The 11,618-nt window shown below is 41.3% G+C and overlaps 1 long non-coding RNA gene across 2 annotated transcripts; it reads left to right on the forward strand.

The window, feature by feature from the left end:
- Positions 1-923: 923 nt before the first annotated feature.
- LOC146222331 (uncharacterized) lies at positions 924-4,146 on the forward strand. 2 transcript variants are annotated; one of them, XR_014746759.1, is made up of 4 exons: positions 924-1,061; positions 2,219-2,357; positions 2,472-3,608; positions 3,705-4,146. It is a non-coding gene; the product is annotated as an uncharacterized LOC146222331 (long non-coding RNA). The 2 variants fall into 2 exon arrangements; XR_014746758.1 differs by having other exon boundaries at positions 2,472-4,146.
- The last annotated feature ends 7,472 nt before the right edge of the window (positions 4,147-11,618 follow it).

Raw genomic sequence — 11,618 nt, forward strand, 5'->3', positions numbered from 1 at the left:
ATTTCACTTGCACTGACACGTGTCACATAATAATGTTTTCACCTTGATACTTTATATTCCTCAAATCAGGGCTCTTTAATTAAAGTAAACTGTGATCTTGAATGTTTGATGGCAGTAGCGGCAGCTGGTCTTTCAAAAAGGGGAACCTCATTTCAGGCTTACATGATATATACATTTTCAGTTCACTGGCTAGTTCACCCCTACGACACTAGCCTAGCCTATTGTATGAATGAATGAACGAACTAAAGACAAAATATTAAACCTGAAGGAAATGTGGGAATTAGGTTAAACTAAAACAAGTAATGTGAAATGAAATGTATGATGAAAATTGGCTAGCAATTTCGCCAAGCAAATACCAAAAAAGACCCAAAACTTCAGTTGCAAAATTTGTGATGAGACTGAGCTTGAATAGCTTCGGCGAGTTTTATAGTACTAAATCGCAGTCAATCAAAAGGAGATGCAGTCTTTCGACAGACCCTCCTATCATCACGAGGAAGCCCAGCGTCCAGGCCAGCCCACTCCTCCATTCACCCCCAGAGATGCTGAGCGTCGGGACATAATCGCAGCATTTATCCAATGACCGTATAGTTTTGAAGCACTGAAAACAACTGTTCACAGCAGCCCCATTGAATTCCATGGAAGTTGAGCTTCCTCAAGGAAATACACTGCAGCGCTACGGGAATGTATGAGACGGAAATCAGTCAGTCGACCTGCTAATATATGTAGCTGATTCAGAACAAAGTCGATACGAACGTGTTATAATGCATTTAAAATGTTTACACATTTGTAAATATTTGACCTTTAATATTTTTAAATGTTACGGGAAACTGAGCTTGAATAGCTTCGGTGACTTTTTATATACGGGCATCATAAAGGAATTATGCTTACAGTGCGTTCACACTGCAGCGGAGCGGGGCGTCGGCTCCCAATTCCTTTTCAATGAAAACCAGGCGTTGACGCTTGCGTAGGGCATTGTGGGAAGGCGAGCGGGGCGTAGAAAGTTGGATTTTCTCAAATTTGTGTAAATGAGGAGCGTGAAAACGATTGCGTTGGCCAATCAGGTTGGTTTCTTGTTTCTTGTAACGTAGCAACTGTTGGTCATGGTAAACATTTCTAGGTTTGACAATTTAAAGATGGAAGAGCAACTCATCGTATGTGTGTCTACACACTCAGTCTTGTTTTATACGCCTCTGTATGATTAAAGAGACAAAAAATGTATACCTGGCGCAAGGTTGCCGAGGTTGTCGGTGTCCCTGGTGTGTTAAATTAAGTCTCGTCACTTTAGCTAGCTACAGTACGTAACCTATCTCTAACTTTCTTTTGTGCTAGCTGCATACTGTACTAATCTAGCTACAGTAGTCTAGTTTAGCCAGCACACAATTGACATTCAACGTTGAAATGCTGGTTGGCAGTCACTCACTAGCCATACAGTAAATGTGTAGTGGCCATAACCTAGCAAATATTACTGGAACAATGTTTGAAGTGCTGTATAACTCTGTATTAACTTTTTTAACACGCCCCCGAGCGTGGTGCACAGTGGGAAGGCCAGTGGTGTAGATTGTTAAAAAACGCTGCAGTGTGAACGCACTGTTAGGGCACCAAAATGGCAAGCAGCGGCACTGATCCGTAATCATGATACCCCCCACAAATGTTCGATGCACCCCTAGTCAAACCAGGCTGCATCCGTGCCAGCTAACATCATAAACCTTACCAAAGAGAAGCAGTTCGAGCAATCAGATTAGGGGTGATTTAAATAAATGTTTGACCAAATATAGCAATAATTCTGTAGGCCCCGAATGATTTTATAAATATCCAAATGGCCCTTGGCAGAAAAAACACTGACTTTAATGACTTCATGTCTTAAAACAATTGCATTTGCAATACTTCACAATTTGTGTCATATTTGTATTTTATATTGTATTTTATACTGTAAATTGGCAACTTAGAATAATATATCTAAATTTAAGATTCCTATATGTTTATTATTATTATTGTATGCACCTTCCTGCCAAAGCAAATTCCTTGTCTGTGCAAACTTTCATGGTGAAAAAATCTGATTCTGAAAAAGGTTCCCCACCCCTGTGTTAGATCCTTTTCAAACTATTATCCTAGAACATTTTAAAATAGCCAAGTGTGTGCATGTCCTTGCGTGTGTTTATGCATCTGTGCGTGTGGGTCCCTGCGTGTGTATCTGTCACTGCATGTGTGTATGTCTCAGACACAACCGTCCGTGGGAGTTGGACTACATGGATAACCTCAAGCAGCTGAAGAGCATCCTCCCTAAGGAGAGCCTGGTGATTTGGACCCTTACTATGCCTGTGGGCAACAACATCAGGGGCGGGTTCCTAGTGTCCGAGGTAAACACACGTGCATTTGCATGTGTAACAGACGTGGTCGTGCAAGTTCCATCAGAGGCACAGAGGCATAGTTCTCCTGTTTTGTCTGCCCCTGATTTTGGTACTCCTTTCAAGTTGGAGGTGGACGCGAGCGCAGTGGGTGCTGGTGCCGTGTTGCTCCAGGAAGGTACTGACGGAATTGATCGTCCCGTTTGCTATTTTTCCCGTAAGTTTACCGGTTGCCAGTCCCGTTACTCCACTATCGAGCAGGAGACACTGGCCATGTTGTTAGCCTTGCAGTTTTTTGAGGTGTACCTGGGTTCCACGACGCTTCCTATTGTGGTGTTTACTGACCATAACCCCCTTGTATTTTTACAACGCATGTACAACAATAACCATCGACTTATGCGCTGGTCAATGATGGTCCAAGGTTTCAATCTGGTGATCCACCACAAGAAAGGGTCAGAGAACGTGGTTGCTGACGCTTTGTCACGTGTGTGATGTTACTCCGTGCGGTCATTACACTTTGTTTTTTGTGTTTTCTTTTGGTAAACCCAAACCTATGGGTTTGTGCTTTGTGGGTGGGGGTGTTACGGCTCCCACTCCTGCCTGTAGGGTGTGTGTGTTTTGTTTGTGTCCTGTCTGTAGGTGATCCTGTGACGGTGCTGATGATGACATCGGAGTGCGCGCCCCAACGTCAAGATCCGGACCTGAGGCGGCTGTGTCTAATCGGGCCTAATTAGACACCGTCGTCACCGATAAAGCGTGTTTTGGTTGGCGTATGGGGGAGAGGGGCGAGTCGCGCTGAGCGGCTGTTTATTTGTCCAGATGTGTAAGAGGAGAAGGGAGTTATTGTAGAGACCCATGGGTATACTCCTCAACACGTAGATAACCGATGTTATGCACAGTAGTTTAGGAGCGGTTCCACCTGCACCTTTTGTAACTTAGAGTTTAGTGTAGTTAGTTTAGGGAATACTAGGTTAGTTAGTGGTTTTCCAACAGGGCCGTTTCGGTCCTTAGCGTAGTGCACTTTGTTTGTCTCATCGGGAATCGCTCATAGTCCCTTCTCCGTGACTTTATGTACTGGTACGTCCCTTGTCTATTGATCCTTGTTATTTGTTCACCTGTTGCGGTTTGCCGATACCTTTTTGCAGCTGTATTAATAAATGTACATAATCCGTATGACCCCGCTGCATCGTCTGTGCCCGGCTACACCGTTGACACCCTCCGCTGGTCCAGTACTGTCAGTCAAACATTGTTACCTTTAACATCGTACGTAACACACACACAAAGACACACACCTCACATGCACTTCGCACACACCTACCAGCTCGCCCTGACTAAAGTGGAATGTATTACTCTCTCTAGATCTCCAGGATGGCCCCAAACAGAAGCCGGTCTGTGAGAGCCACACCATTACCTCTGGCGAGTGGCCTTGCTGTGTGTGTGTGAGTGGCCCTCCCCCTTCCTACCCACCCCTCCATGCTACCCACCTTCACGTACTGGTGTGTTGACCTTGGTCATATGTTGTGATATGACCCTTTGACACACTTCCTGTTTTGTGACTTTTGGAGCTGGAAAGAACACACTTAAACCTCAAAAAATCATAACACAAGAAGCACAGAGCTGTGAAACCCTTATTGCTAATAAGTTACAAGTATGTGTGGTGTATTTAGAACCAGATTGACAGAAGACTAAGTTCGGCTATGGAGTCTAGCATACACAATAATACCTGGAGTCACCACAAACAAATAATTTCCTTTTGGGAATCACAATCCCTTTTATTACATTAAAGATGGAAATAAAATAAAAATCAGAATATACTCTTTTTGTCTCAATTATTGATTATCAGTGTCTTATTAACCGTTTAGTTTTATGTATTAATTATTAAGCTATTTGTTATTATCCATTTACTATTTATTAATATTATTTGTTACTATTTATTTATCTAACTATTGCTTTTTAATATTATGTATCAACGGCTATTTATTATCTATTACTTTCTTATTTTATTTATCTATTAACGCAACTTATTTATTCAGTAGTATTACTCTTTCGGATCATACCTATGCAATGTTACCTTTTCAAACATTACCTTTTAAATGAATCCCTTTTAAATGTTACCCGGGTAACCAAAGAAAATAAAATACATAAATGTCAATGGTCTAAATAACAATGTAGCCAACACACAAATCTTAACAATATTTGATACCTAGGACCGGTATGCACACCCTACCACACTGCAGAGTGGACTGGTGTGTGTAGTACAAAGGCCGAATCCCAATACTCCCCCTTAACCCGAGCCCTTAGTTTACCCCTAGCCCTCGAAATTGAGGGGTAAGGGCTACATATCCCTAAGAAATTGGACACCACTTGGTTACAGGTACGTCATCTAGCACGTATGGGAATCTCCAAAGCGAGTAGTGTTATGCACTGATATTAAATATCTGGCAGCCATTGTTACGACCAGGAGTCGAACTAACCACCTCTGACTTCCCAAGCGCCACCACTACCAACTACGCCAACGAAAAGCTAGCAATTCATTGACACGGGTGGCCTGTGACATATTGAGGAGTGAGTTTCACCACACACCGGCTACATTCACCCCTCAAATTCACTCCGGCTGGTTAGCTGATGCTAACCTAGCGATCCGGGTCACGGCACCAGTGTAACAGACGTGGTCTTGCAAGTTCCGTCAGAGGCACTGTCCGCTCCAACCAGGAGTCGAACTTACCACATCTGACTTCCCAAGCGCTACCACTACCAACTACCAGGGTTCCCGCGGGGTCTTAAAAAGTCTAAAATTCTGAACTTTAAATTTAAGGCCTTAAAATGTCCATATTTTCATCCGAGGTCTTAAATTTCATTTAGTCAGGTCTTAGAAAAGTTTTACCCTCGTTAATTTCCAGAAACGCAGGCTGCAGAAAGTTGTTACACGGTAGCAAAAAAGTGTCGTAGCCTACAAAGCGAGTCTTTGCTACAAACAAAACCAGCAGAACGCTGCCCACCGAACGTTGGTTCGGTGCGTTGTATTTCTTTCTGGAGGATAGCCTATTGGTGTTGGTACATACGCAGTGATAAAACTACAAATTCCGTGATAACCTGCATGCAAAATATGTCTGCGCTTCCTCAGAGTTTGTTAAAATTCGGCTATGTGTGGAAAATGGGAAAGTTTTATTTCTACTCTTATTAATAGCAAGCTTACATGAGAACATACTACCTAGTATCCAATGACTAGTTCTCTTGATTAGTGAATAAGTTAGGCACACAGGAGGGCCAAATTTCTTCCACAATAGCTCACCGGGCTGGGACGGCGACCTACAAAGTATAAGGTCGTAGGTTCGAATCCAGCCACAGCTGTTTAACCCGTCTTAAATTTTAATATCTGTTTAGTTAAACAGGATGACATTGTTCTGAAGTACCATGCGCAATTTCACCTTGATATGTCAAAAGATCATTGAATTACAGCTGTTTAAACTTTGGCCGAATTAAACAATCCGTGCTACAGGAGAAACTTTTTCTTTTTTTGTACAGTAACTGACCACATATTCTCATCCTTGAGGGTAGCTCAAAGGGTTGAAATGGTGTCCTATAAAGTGCAAGGTCACAAGTTCGAATCCAGGCACAGCCTTTTGGCCTGTCATAATTTTGATTACTTGTTTAGTTAAACAGGCAGACATCCATCTGAAATACCATGCGCAATTTCATGCAATTTCACCTTGAAATTTCAACCTTTTCTTAACCTTTGTCCCAAAGCTGACCAAAAACTAATACTCATATCACGCAGTCGGAGCACAGCTAGATAATCAGCGTCAGCACCCTTGGGTACCCAGCATGCAGTGCGGCATGTCAAAAAATGCAAAGACTTGTGGAAAATAGTTTGGTTACAACAGCCGTGCAAGGGATTTCAGTTGTTGTGTTTGTAATAATATTGTTGGTTAGTTAATATAATCTTGTTGTGTAGGTTAATGTGAGCAGAGAATCGTCCCTTTTGAGATTTTGCTGAGGAACCCGCATTGCTGCTTGCAGCTATATTTTACATATTATTTGTTATTCTTATTCCGTCCTCCGCGTGCGTGTCTGGCACATATATATGTAAGATGTGACTATTCTAAATCCCTTTAGTATTAGCTAGACTATGCTCCTTTTGTATAGTTAGTCCACATATTTAGATTTCAAGATTCCTATATGTTTATTGTATGCACCTTCCTGCCAAAGTAAATTCCTTGTCTGTGCAACATTCATGGCTATTAAAATCCCTTCTGATTCTGACTGAGATTCTAGGCTATTGGCTTACACGATGCTATAATACTAGACAGTGGTCAATATCATACTAGTTGAGAATGTCTATTGTGGTTTTATGTAGGCCATTATTGTAACATTGGGACTGCAGTTCCAAGTGTAGATGGCGGGTTTCGCAAGGGCAGTAGCACATAAAAAAAAGAAAGAAAAAAAGTTGCATCAACTAGGCGGCCTATCTACTACAACCAGCCTGGCAGATAATTTTGAATAGCCTGGCCTGTATGTTTTGTTCCCTTTACATCTACGGACTAAATATAATGAAATAGGCTAATCTTGGGTATGGCATAGTGCACAGGATTTCTTTACTTCTAAATTTTTTGTGCTAATAAGCCGTGAATGCATCTTTCAGGCTGTTTAAAAGGTGCGATCCAATCCCCCCTTCTGTGATCAATCGCATAGTCAATGAATGAGTCACTGAATCAATGGATTTGGTCTCAACAGTTCCTTTCAATGCTGTACCTTACTCAATCCAGTTACCCAACATTACAAGCATTACATTCTGATGGGCCTACTTACAGCTCAATAATAAATGTCATTTAGCTTATTGTTATGTTCACGCACTCTTTGTAGAAAATATGGGCATTCATTGCAGTCAGATTAAGAGGTTGTAAAATGCACACCTCTCGATGTTTCAGAAATTCTATTGTAAGCTATTTTATTGAGTGGCCTGTTGTGCTAGAAATGGGGGACTTTACTTGTAAAGGAGGAAGTCATATGCAATGCGAGTGGAGACAAAGTGTGGCCGGCCGAAGCGAGGAGTCATGGAGCCCTGTAGTCTGTCCGTGCATATAATTATTTTAAATTAGAAGCCTTCTAGAACTATCGATTACACTATTGTGAATCCAATACTAGCTGAATACCATACTAGCTGTTTACGGTAAAAATGACTGTTCCCGCCATGTCATGACCAGTGCTGGGTGTAACGCGTAACGCCAATGTAACGCATTACAATGAAAAATGTAGTCAGACTACTTTAGTTAGGTAACGAGTAACTTAACGCTTTACTTATTTAATTGAATAAATCTGTTACTAGTTCCTTGTTCAAACAAGTAACGCGTTACTTCATTCAGTCTTTTGGTCGAGAGCACTCAGCATGTAGCAAAAAGTCTCGGAAAGTTGAGGCTACTTTTCGCTAAGTACCTACGAAAACGTCTTAATCTGCTAGACAGGTGGGTTCCCCTTTGTTCTTTTGGTGCGCAGTCTCACGAGCCCAATTTACACTGCGTCATGGAGCCGACCAGCTAAATAGTTATTTAAGACTTGCATGTACAGACCTACGTAATGTCCCGTTAAATAATGTATTGAACTCATGCTTGTGTGATGTGTTGTTGAATGGTTCAGTGGTTTCGGTTTAGGACTATATTACAGTAAGTAAAATATTCTGGTTCAGTACATGAGTGAACACCATTTTGCTACCATATACCTAGCTATAGCTTAGCTTCGTTATGCTCCTAGATTCAAACCTAGCCCTTGTAGAGCAAAGCTAACTACTAGACTTGGGCACTGTTTTTCACCTATGTATGCTTCATGTTTTGGTTGCTTTCAGTGTTTGGGACTACCTTGTTGTTATGATCAGTGACCTATGCTCTTTTATAAAGCTCTCTCTTGAAGTCGCTTTGGATAAAAGCGTCTGCTAAATGCATAAATGTACACTTCTACCTAACATTTTACAAAATTATTCATTGATTAAAGAGTTTCTTGATTGAAGAACTTATAGTGGAGTATAACCTTGATCCGTCTTGCTGTAGAAGGAGGATTGATCATGTTATATGCGAGTGACACTGAATATTCAGTACAATATGGGCTAGCTCGCCTCAGGGACCTCGAGGTGTGCAGATCCTCGAGGGAAGGCAGATTGCAGCCGATCACCTTATCAGCAGTGTGGATGATACACTGCAGTCTGCTCTTGTCCTTGGCAGTGGCAGCAGCGTACCAGATGGTGATAGAAGAAGTGAGGATGGACTCAATGATGGCTGTGTAGAAGTGTACCATCATTGTCTTTGGCAGGTTGAATTTCTTCAGCTGCCGTAGGAAGTATATCCTCTGTTGTGCTTTTTTGGTGAGGGAGCTAATGTTCAGTTCCCACTTGAGGTCCAGGGAGAGGATGGTGCCCAGGAAGCGGAAGGACTCCACAGTGCTGACTGGGGAGTCACTCAGGGTGATGGGGGTGAGTACAAGGAATGTAACTAGTAACTGTAATTAGTTACTGTAAAAAGTAACGTTACCCAACACTGGTCATGACATAAGAATTGCACTTAAGGTCAGCACACAAATGTGTTGGGGGCTTCTGTTAAGCCTGATTCAAACTTCAAGATCAAATGCGCTTGTATAGGATCCGTAGACGCTGCATAAAGGCACACAGGACCAAACAGCCGGGCCGCATAGGCTACGTGCAACAACTCAAAAGTAGCGAGTAGCTACTATGTCAACCAAAAACAATGATTGGTTGGATGGCGGAGGGAGGGGTTTAAACACAGTAGGGATTTCCGGCTAAATTTGTATCGCATCTCTTCATTCATGTTGCACTCTTTGGCCACCTTCTTTTGTGTCTTCTGTCTGTTTCTAATTACCTTAAAAAAAAATTAAAAAAAAATAAGTTATTCCAACTCATGGTCCATCTCCTCCTCTTCATACAATTTCCCTAGTTGTCTCAAATGCAAAAGTTTAATTTTGGTGTCTTCCCAACATAGGAAGGTAACTAAATAGCTACTAGCTACCCAGCAATATCAGGGGAACAATCATTGTTTTATAATTTAATCTTTAATTATTCTACTTTAAACTTTAATGCAATCATTGTTTTGTTTACCAATCGTTTCCTGCACTGCAAGCGAACAAACCACAATTTTGCGTAACAGCGCCGTGTAGTGCAAAATATGCAAAGGCTATTGTGACACCCAAGATGTGTGATCACATTTTTGAGTTTTTGTTAGTTTTATGTTTGAGCAATGTTTTGAAATATGGGTCATAGGGGCCAATTATAAGGAAAAAAGAACCAGAACATTTCAGTGGTTGCCAGTAGGAACCAATGTGGCGCTGTGTTTCCATCGGGGACTCTATTGGTACGCGGGTGTCGGTGCTTCCTCAATTTGCTGAGCGTCGCGAAAGCAAGAAGCACTGTCGCCAGATTCTCAATTATTTTCCTGTTTTCAGGATAATCTTATCTGTCTATGGGTCCTCTGCCTGGGACTTGTAACACTATCTACACAACAAGGCCACAGAAATATAAATGCTGAGCACGTCTCTGCACACCCCCACCATAAGAACGCAGACCTGTGAGAATAAAGATCACGTTATAAAAATCACACAAAAAATAACTATAATGATATATTGTGTACGTTTTGACTTGACCACTTCTGACTTTTCGTTTAATCTCTCTCTGACCTCCCTTTCCCCCTCGCTCTCCCTCCCTCTTGATATGCATCTCCTCTCCAGGTTTGGTAGCTCTCAGCCCAGCTCCAGCCCCAGCCCATAAGCGCAAGAAAAAGCACATAATTACTAAGAACAGAGAAGCCAAATTGAAATGGCAAAGTCAATTTGGTTTGGAATCCAGGAAATATATATGTATATATATAGTATATATATATATATATTCAGGATATTTGATTTTTTTTACAAACAACCTACTATTAAGTTAAATGTATTAAATTAATTATTGTTGTTTGTTCATTTGTTTAAATTGTGTTTCTGTGTTTATTCCTCTTGTTTGTTTGAAGAATATTACAACTTGTGTGTGCAATATTAAAATAAAAAAGCTCAATCTAATTTATGAATCAGAATAAGGTTTATGGTAAGGATGATGATGGCAAAGTGCACCATCATCCTTAGCAGGTTGAACTTCTTCAGCTGCCACAGGAAGTACATCCTCTTGATGAAGAAAGTGTTTAGTCTGTCTCTTAATGGAATGACTAATTGGGTGTGCTTTGCCTGTGGCATGAGTAGGCTGCCGCTGGTAAAACGATGAGCAAAACACCAGCCAGCCGCTGGTGGGCCGCTGCTGGTCCGTCGGTCACATGTTGTTTGGGTAGTAGGTTGTGGTACGTCTACTCAGCCTACCTATCACCTAAAACTCTGTAAACTACATACACAATGTTGGTTCCAAACATGTATATAGGTATGTTTCCAGGATGTGATATCAACACCCTGTATTTTTGTACACCCTTCGACTTGTTAGCTCCTGCAATTCCCAAACAGCAGTAGTCAGCTTCCCCACACAGGCTTCTAGACTGCGACCCAATGGTCGCATTTTGCGTTGATACTGACAATGATCGCTTCCAGTAAACTTTTTTTGAATAAGCCATTTTCCCCTTAATAAATGTCAAGCTTATTTGTTTTTGTGCGCATATTTTCAGTTTTCAGATGGTAGGCCTACTGTTTGAATTGCAATTCCATCTGAGATACTGCCGGTGACAACGTTGTTAGAATAAGCTTGTTTCAAAAGGGTTCTTTATTAATGAATGAATGCAATATGAATAGGCTACAAATGCTTGAAAATATCACTAGAATGAAAAAACTCAAGGGACGTTTAAGTCAGAGGTTAGGACCATTTTGACACTGAATTGCCCAATTCCTTCGTTTTGATGCAACTTTTCAACTATGAGGCTGTTATATAGCCCATAGCCTATCACCCATCCCTCTTGAAGGGGAAATGAGAAGACCGCCATTTCATTCTACTCTTCACTCTTAGTTTTTTGAATTGTAAATGAGCAGCAACAAATGTATGCTTTTAAATCAATGAAATCCAAAAAAAGAAATATTAGTTGTAAAATGTAAGTAAAAAAACTGTCCCATCTGCAACCAACGTAAGCACACACCACAATTTCACCAGAAATTGTACCCTCTCTGGTTCCGTCTTGTTCCCCCCTTAAGTTATTGTAGTCAGAGTACCATGCGCTGTAACAGGGTATATGCAGGAATCGTAAAGTTAATTTCAATACCTTTTTAAGACTTTTTGAAGACCTTCTCAAAATATTTGAAGACCTC

The sequence above is a fragment of the Hypomesus nipponensis genome, chromosome 25 (assembly GCF_054491055.1).
Source record: "Hypomesus nipponensis isolate SF chromosome 25, ASM5449105v1, whole genome shotgun sequence".
NCBI lineage: Eukaryota > Metazoa > Chordata > Actinopteri > Osmeriformes > Osmeridae > Hypomesus > Hypomesus nipponensis.